Genomic DNA, 8,171 nt, shown 5'->3' with positions numbered 1-8,171 from the left:
TTTGACCTACAGAAGCAGCAATTTCATATGGTACAAGGGAATAATAAGGTTTTCTCCATTTACCTGTGACTAGTTAGAGGTGAGTACAAGATATTTTAAATATAGTTGTAATATAAATGTCTTTATAGTTTTAGGAAATGAAATGATATAAACTCTAATACTAGGTACTCCTTTGTGTGAAAACTTTACCAGTTGAAACAGGTTAAAATGCAGTAGTTTGGGCTGACTCTTGACATTTGGTATGTTCAGTAGCATACTCGAAGATCACATTTTGCTTACATTGTAGTTTTTGTTAAAGATACATAATTTTCTGAATGTTTAAGGACCTAATTATGATGTTTTTGAAATCCTAGTGAGTGCAGATTTTTAAGATATGATGCACTGTATGCTATATGCCTAGTTCTAGCATCAGATCATGTTTTTTTTTTAAATGACTGAATACAGTCAGGTAGATGCAGAGTAGAACCTTCCAGCGTCTTCAGGAGTTAACACTTTACACGGTAGTACTCAAGTTGTGCTCATTGCTAAAACTGATTATGCAGTTTCTAACGCCCTCTATTGCTTACACTTTTATTAGTTGTTTTGTGAAAATGAAATAACCTCTCCCAAGTTAGTCTAAAAATACTTGATTTATAATGTGATTCTTTTATTTTCCATTTCCAAGTAGTTGTTTTTAAAAACTTACAAACAAGTGAATTTTTATTCTTGTATTTAGGTCTTAAGAACACCTTACTTAAATACAAATCTGTTAAATTTACAGAAGAAAAACCCGTGGTTGATTTTAACAGTGAATCATAGGCAAACTACAATCATAGCTGATGAATGTTTTCATGTATTTGAATTAATTTTCTTACTAGTTCCACATTTGTCTCTACATAACACTGTCAGAAGTTATCTAGAGGCTTTTTGGTAGGGAAAGTGATGAACTATAAGAATGGCCAGATATTAATTTGCCTAATGTGACTCAAAGAAGGCTATGATACAAATCAATATGGCTTTCTTAAGACAAGTGATGACCTGCCCTAAACATTTAAAAAATACTCAGTGAGGGAAATAAATGCACACGGGTGGCATAATCTTCCCGTAGCATCGCACCTTTTTTGGTGTAATCCTTTTCCATCACTGAAAGGCCTCATCTCACATGCACACATATACGCAAAGACACACGTACATACAATTGAGCAGGAAATCTTGGGGTTTCTCCTACATTCTCAAGTTTTGCCAAAGTTCACCCTGGCTATCAGCAGCTAGGCTCTCTCACCAAGGCTAGGTTACTAGAAAGTTTTAAAGTGTTAGTTCCTTTCTCAGAACTTGCTTTGTTCATTTCACTAGAGAATTCCTGATCCACTTGCTTCTAGATGCTACTGGACTCCCTAATGCAGGAACAGCTTAGCTTGCTCTAGAAAAAATAAATTATTCTTCAGACAGAGTGCTTGGAATTAGATTTGTGATCCATGTTTTCCTTTTGTGTGAAATACTTTAGCATACTGCTATTATGATTCTTGTTATCCAGACTAGAAGATTATGTACATAAAACTGAAGATTTTCTTGTACTAGTGCTTATTCTTCATAGATGAACACAATATAAAGAAATCCAATTTGTGTGTGTGTGTGTGTGTGTGTGTGTGTGTGTGTGTGTGTGTTTAGACTCCCAACTCTGCCTAGTGGTAGGAAAAAAACTTCAATAATAGGTTACCCTGAAATCTGCTGACTTTAATCATCCAGATAAAATATCAGGAGTTTTCTTCTAATATTCTTTTACATTTGTTTGTCTTGAATAAACTGAGTGCTAGTACTTATTGTCCAACATACTATGGTAATTGTATGTAATAGTAAAATATATATATATAAGCAATGATTTTTAAAGGGAACTCAAGAGTTTTTGGATTTCTTTTTTGCAGTGTATAAAGGTTTCATATGCATGAACATTTGTGCTATTTAAGATTTTTTTAATTAAAAAAAGTTTAGTTAAAAGCATCCAGATTCCCAAAGTTCATTTGTAAATAGTGGTTTAGAACTCTGTATAAGATGATTAGATTCTTAAGGAAGCTCATAAAGGCTTATTTACACCATCGTGTAGTTAACAACAGTATTGTATCATACTGAGTACTCAGTCCTCTTTAGGGAATCAATCAATGTAGGAAGGAGAAAGAAGCAGAGGTCTTTCCTTTTTTCTGATTTGGTTCAGGAAGGTTGAGTTGTTTGGTGTGTTTCCCAGTTGCCCTCTTCCCATCCTAAACTCTCAAGTGGAATGCTATATAAACCAACTTGCCTTTTGCCTTCCTGGATGCTCTGTACTTCAAAATTTCATATCTTTCCTCTAATCAGAATTCCCATTTCTTTGTTGGCTGTGGTTGGCTAGATTTTAAGGGGACAGTCCTTTGCAACAAGATTTGAACAAAGATAATGAAGTGGGATTAAATTTCTCTTTTTTTAAAGACTTTATTCAGAATGAATCTTTAATATCTTTGATTTCACACAATATGACCACATTTAGGCACCATGGAAAGCAGTATTTTTATCAAATTGACTGATACGTTCTTGAGAGTACTTCCCAATCTCCTTTAGATTGTGGAGACTTTTCACAATTTCTTTTCCTCTACTTCTGAACTCAGAGATTTTCTTCTCATTTCCAAATTTTAGCAACTTCCCCCTTTTCTCTATTCCATTTATCTGATAAAGCAGTATAGAAGTTATATCTGTAATTTTCCAACTCTTGGTACAGTGATGGGAGCTTAGAGGCATCCCTGGAGTAAAGGGACTAGGGATGGGATTAGTATCTCCCAAGACAAGGGGTCTAGGGCAAATAAAGGGAAGAAAGTTTTCATTGAAGACTTTTAATGAAACCCAATGGATAAGCTTCGTCTTTGTCATATTTTGTCGAAACACATTACTTGTAATCATATTAAAACTTATTCTCAATACCTGTACTTTTCTTGTTCTGTAGGTGATGTAGATGATGTTGCTTGTTAGTTAAAATATCTTTTATAAAAGAAAGTCCTGCTTCTTATCATGATGTATGTGACTTAAATGACTGTTTCATATTAAAACTATTTCTTCCTTATGTACTGCTTACATATACCTCTTTTTGGGATATTAGTTCAGTACTTTTATACAAATCTGAGTGTGTTCCACATTGGTGACATGTATTTTTGCAGTAAATTTTTGTTTTGTTCTTAGAGCATGTTTAAAGTAACACATGCGCTAGTGCTGTGATCTGTGGCAAAATTACTGTAATTCAAATTGGAAAATAAAACGTTTCCAGACTTTGTCCAACATTTATTCCTATGGCAAAGGAAATTACTATGTAATACTAATTATTTCATATGCTGGTATGTTTAAGCTACTCTATGAAGTATGTGAGACATCAATATTTATGGGTTAGTAGATGGCCTGATGTCTTTGAAATGGGAGAGAGGGGTAAAATTTGGTGTTGGCAATTCATAGCACTCATAATACAATAAATACTTCTTAAAATTTTGATCTTCCTCTTACAGTTATAATTTACTAAGGAATTATCTTAATTGACAGTGCATATTCGATTTTTTTAGCCCATACCATTAAAATTATATATTAGACTTTGAACTTATTCTGATGTCTTCCAACCAAAAAAGATATCATTCACTCCACCATAACCAAAATAAGTGGTAATATTAATCTTCATTTATTAATAAACTATTAAAATACCATAAAACTCCTCTAATTTACTTACAATTTATAACCATTGATACAAGACTTGAATGTTTACTTTGTACTATCTGATGAAAAGATTTGTTAATAAAAGTCATAATCAAGATTTTAAAGAAAAATGTTTAATCTTGGGAAAATTTTAAGCTTTTTAGAGGCATTTATTTCAGAATACTAGTTTAAAAGCATTCTTTTGTCATTAAACCTTAAGTACCCAAAAGAATCGTAATAGATAATACTTGGAAATTTGTATATTTGAAATTACATGCTTAACAGAAAAAAAAAGAATGCTTGTGAGTGCTTAAACTGCATATCTTTTAAAATATTCAAATTTTTAGACTTTTATCAATTTAACATGAATTAACAAGGTTTTACTATATCAGTGATGTATATTACAAGATTAATGTCTACCAGTGTTATGCTAATGATCTCTATACAGCATCATTTTTGGCATGGTTGTTGTGGTATATTTTGTACATTTGATTGTTAGCTGTTGATAGAATTGACATAGCAATAAATCTGATTCAGTTCTTAAATTTTAAAAAATGCCAGATATAATACTGTGTCATAATCCCATTATACTTTATTTGAATGCCCAATGTTTTCATGGGTTTCTTTTTTTGTATTAAAAATTTAGTTTTACATGTTAGGGATTTTTTTTCTGGTATTTTCATATACAATCTTTTAGAACTGGGTCTGTTTCTATTTGAATCATAGAAGTTGAAAGAAGTATTCGTATTAAATGATTCAAGAATTGCTTTGTGGAAAAATCTGAATAAAGTATGAAATGACTAGGTTACCCCAAATTGTTTATTTTCCTTATGTGGTTAATGTACAGGTTACAGTTTTCAGGGAAATAAAATTGGCTTGGTAACTGATTGGATATAGTAGATAATGGATAGTTTAACTGCCTAAGGGCTTCCAAATATTAAACCAAATAATTCTCAATTCTGAATACTTTTTAATAATTACTATAAATAATGGTAAGCCAATTCTCATTTTTCTTTTTAAGATATCTAACTCTTATAATTTCTTCCTTCGTATCTTTTTTCTTTCTTCCTTAAACACCATGCTAGAATTTAAAATTGGATGAGTTTAATTTATCTCCACATTTTAGTTTTTTATTCTGTAGGTAATAGTAAGACGGGTAGAGGTTCTATCAAACAGTCCATGTTATTGTTGGCCATTCTTTTCAGGGATCATGCTAAATGTCATTTGTGCATTGTATAAAGAATGTTATTTATCAGTATATAGACCTACTATTAGTAGAAATTATGTATGGCAGGCTTTCTTGAACAATATGTATTGTAAGTTTGTTTCCTATTAGTGTTATGCCTCAGATTCTTTTAAATAAAGCTAGTTTTTAAAGAGAAAAATAACTGTTTTTTAAATGCTTGACTTTTATCAAGACAAGTAGGCATAACAGTCTTGGCTTTGGGTAGGAGATGTCCTAGGAAACATTAAGCAGGGCAGTAGCCTACAATTTACCAGGAATTTAGTTTTATACTGAGGAGCAAACCAATATATATATATTTTTTTTGCGGTACGCGGGCCTCTCACTGCTGTGGCCTCTCCCGTTGCGGAGCACAGGCTCTGGACGCGCAGGCTCAGCGGCCATGGCTCACGGGCCCAGCCACTCCGCGGCATGTGGGATCCTCCTGGACCGGGGCATGAACCCGTGTCCCCTGCATCGGCAGGCAGACTCTCAACCACTGCGCCACCAGGGAAGCCCAAACCAATATTTTTGGACAGGCTTTGCTATATACAACTTGTTTTTCCTGTGAAGTTTATACATAACACTGAGTCCCGAGTTTCCTTAAGAAAATGTGAACATATCTCTATTTTGATTTTTACAGGTTAGAACTCCAGTTTTGTTAATAGAAAATTAATTGGAGAGGAGTGCTACAATCTCAGCAGCTTAGTGATCCCTGAAGTAGAGACACCGCTGTAGCAATAGTAAGAACAAACTTGCTTGGATGATAAAATTAGTTTTACAAAAGACATTCAAAGTTTGCTTGAAACAACCATCAGGTGCCTTGAGTAAAAAGAGAATGCATAAAATGTGAATGTATCAGTTGATGCAACTTGGTATTAGAGGTAATAAAAGTGACAAAAATACAAGATAAAATTTGAATGCACAAAAGATTTATTTAAATGTGTGGAAGGAAAAAAACAGGAAAAATGTATCTTACCTGTTGTAGGAAAGAGAAAAGATGTACAGAGACTTCTGATCAAATAACATTATGAATTGATGCTCTAAGGTATCCCTTTGTTTCAAACATATAGCAATGATAAATATAAAAAGATACAGTTGGGTTCAAAACCAACATAAATACATCCCAGGACAAGAAATAAAGAAAAAAGCATAAATGATGCTGAAGCAGCATCTTGCCTGACTCTGAGTCCAAAGCAGAAATTTGCAGTCAAAAATTCTAATCTGGCAGGGTAATGAGGTCTAAAGTGCTACTACATTTCAAAACTTAAGAGATGCAGTAACACAATACTTAATGGGAAATGTATAGCTTTAGATAATCTTTAAGCCCAAAATATAATGCTAAGTGTTGAACTCAAGAGGATAAGAGAAGAGTAAAAAATCCTAAAGAAAGTAGAAGGAAGGAAACAATAAAGAAAATAATAGGAAATAAAATAGAAAACAAACACTAGAGAGGAATAATAGGGCCACAAATAGGCAATTTTTATCTTTAAAAGATAAAAGATTTTATTTTATTGGGTTGGCCAAAAAGTTCGTTCAGGTTTTACCATAAGATGTTATGGAAAAACCCAAATGAACTTTTTAGCCAACACATATCTTAAAAGATTAATAAAATTGATGAGCCTCTGGTGAAACTGATTTAAAAAAATAGCCGACAGAAATAACAGGAATGAAAAAAGGGCAAAAAACATAGCACTGCTTTAAGCCTGGAGGGAGCTGGGATTCCTCTGCACTGCTGCCCCACACGTGAAAAAGGTTGAAAAGCAAACCTAGCTCCAACTGATACCTGGGACTCCAGCTTATAGGCCTAATGTGGCAGAAGTGCACAGTTTTGTAATTTGCTCAGTTGATAACATGTACAGTATCACCAAAGAATTCGAAACTAAATTAGCATATAACACTTGGCTGAATTGGAGTCCGTAGGACACAAGTTAGAGGCAACTTAAAACTGCTAGAAAGGAAAGGATGAACCTAGAGGAAAGAAACAAAAATAAAAGGAAAGAAAAATAAACCCACTCTAAATCAAAATTTCAAAACATATGAAGAAAACTAATGATAAAAACAGCCAACCAACATCTTTTAAAATTTCGATCCACTCAAGATGAAAATGACAGCATAGCCTGAAAAAGGCTTTAAATTGTTTCAAATTTGACAGTTTGACCATCAAAAAATAAACAAATTTTAGTTAATTCATTTTAGGTGAAGAATAATAGATCAGATTTAATTTTTGCTTCATAATGTACATTTTCACTCCCTAAGAGCCTCACAATACATAAGGAGAAAATAAGGACCCTTCTCTATTATAGAGCTTGTTTTTAAAAAATTTACTTTAATTTTGTAATATTTGTTACATAAAAAATAATGCAGATGTTTGTATATGTATATTATGAATCAAAAGATGAATAAGACAAATCCATCACCAAAATTAGAGAAAAAATTGGCAATTTCTTTGATGGTCTCTGATGGCATGCTTTGTTGTAATGAACAAAATCAAACAAAAAATAATTTGGGGTGTTCTCTTGATTTTCCTAGGGAACCAGCCAATAGGACCTGGACCTCCTGTCTTCCAGTGGGAGGGGCTGCATCTGATGCAGCTTGCCAGGGTACTAGTAATTTTTTTCTTCCAACTAAATCTTTCCATGTGAATCAAGGTCTCCAGATATTGGGTAGCTGGCTTTCACAGATGTCTTATAAATAGTTTGCACCTAAACCAAGATTGCCTGGGTCCCAATAACTTCCCTCCCAAAAAGGTTCCTTTCATGTTTGCCCTATAAGAAGGGAGAACAGCAAGGGGATGGAATTCCTCTCCTGTAATGCAGAGCTACACTGCAGATGGAGCATAGCACTCTGGCCCCAGTGTGTTTCTCCTTGGGATGATGGGAGAATGGGGAAACCTGTGTTTTTTCTTGGCTTTGTAAGTTTCTCCTTTCCTCCATTAAAACCTATCTCTTAACCTAGTGGGTCACAGACTTTGGTATGTATCAGCATTACCTGGTGGGCTTGTTAAAACACAGATTGCTGGGCCACAGTTCCAGATTATCTGGTCCAGCATGTCTGGAGTGGGGTCTGGGAATTTGCATTTCTAGCAAGTCCCCAGATGCTGCTGATGTTGTTGTCAGGGGACCACACTTTGAGAAACTTTGCTTTAATTCATGCAGTGTGTCTATGTAGAAACCAGCTTTTCTGGCTACCACAAAGGGTGTCATTTGCAAGACTTTCACCTAGGAGTTAACCATTATCCTTTCTTACACCTTAACTTTCCTTTATAGTT

General features: G+C 33.9%; 1 protein-coding gene across 1 annotated transcript in view; it reads left to right on the top strand.

Moving 5' to 3' along the window:
* DNAAF4 (dynein axonemal assembly factor 4) overlaps positions 1 to 8,171 on the top strand; it is a 104,001-nt gene that overhangs the window by 4,257 nt on the left and 91,573 nt on the right. Inside the window, exon 2 of the mRNA XM_082617094.1 lies at positions 13 to 79. The gene's annotated coding sequence lies outside the window, so the exon portion shown is untranslated. The remainder of the gene's footprint in view (positions 1 to 12; positions 80 to 8,171) is intronic.

This window comes from Mesoplodon mirus, assembly GCF_964341445.2.
Source record: "Mesoplodon mirus genome assembly, chromosome: 4".
NCBI lineage: Eukaryota > Metazoa > Chordata > Mammalia > Artiodactyla > Ziphiidae > Mesoplodon > Mesoplodon mirus.
The sequence above is the reverse complement of the archived record's forward strand: the minus strand, read 5'-3'. Positions and strand labels throughout refer to the sequence as shown.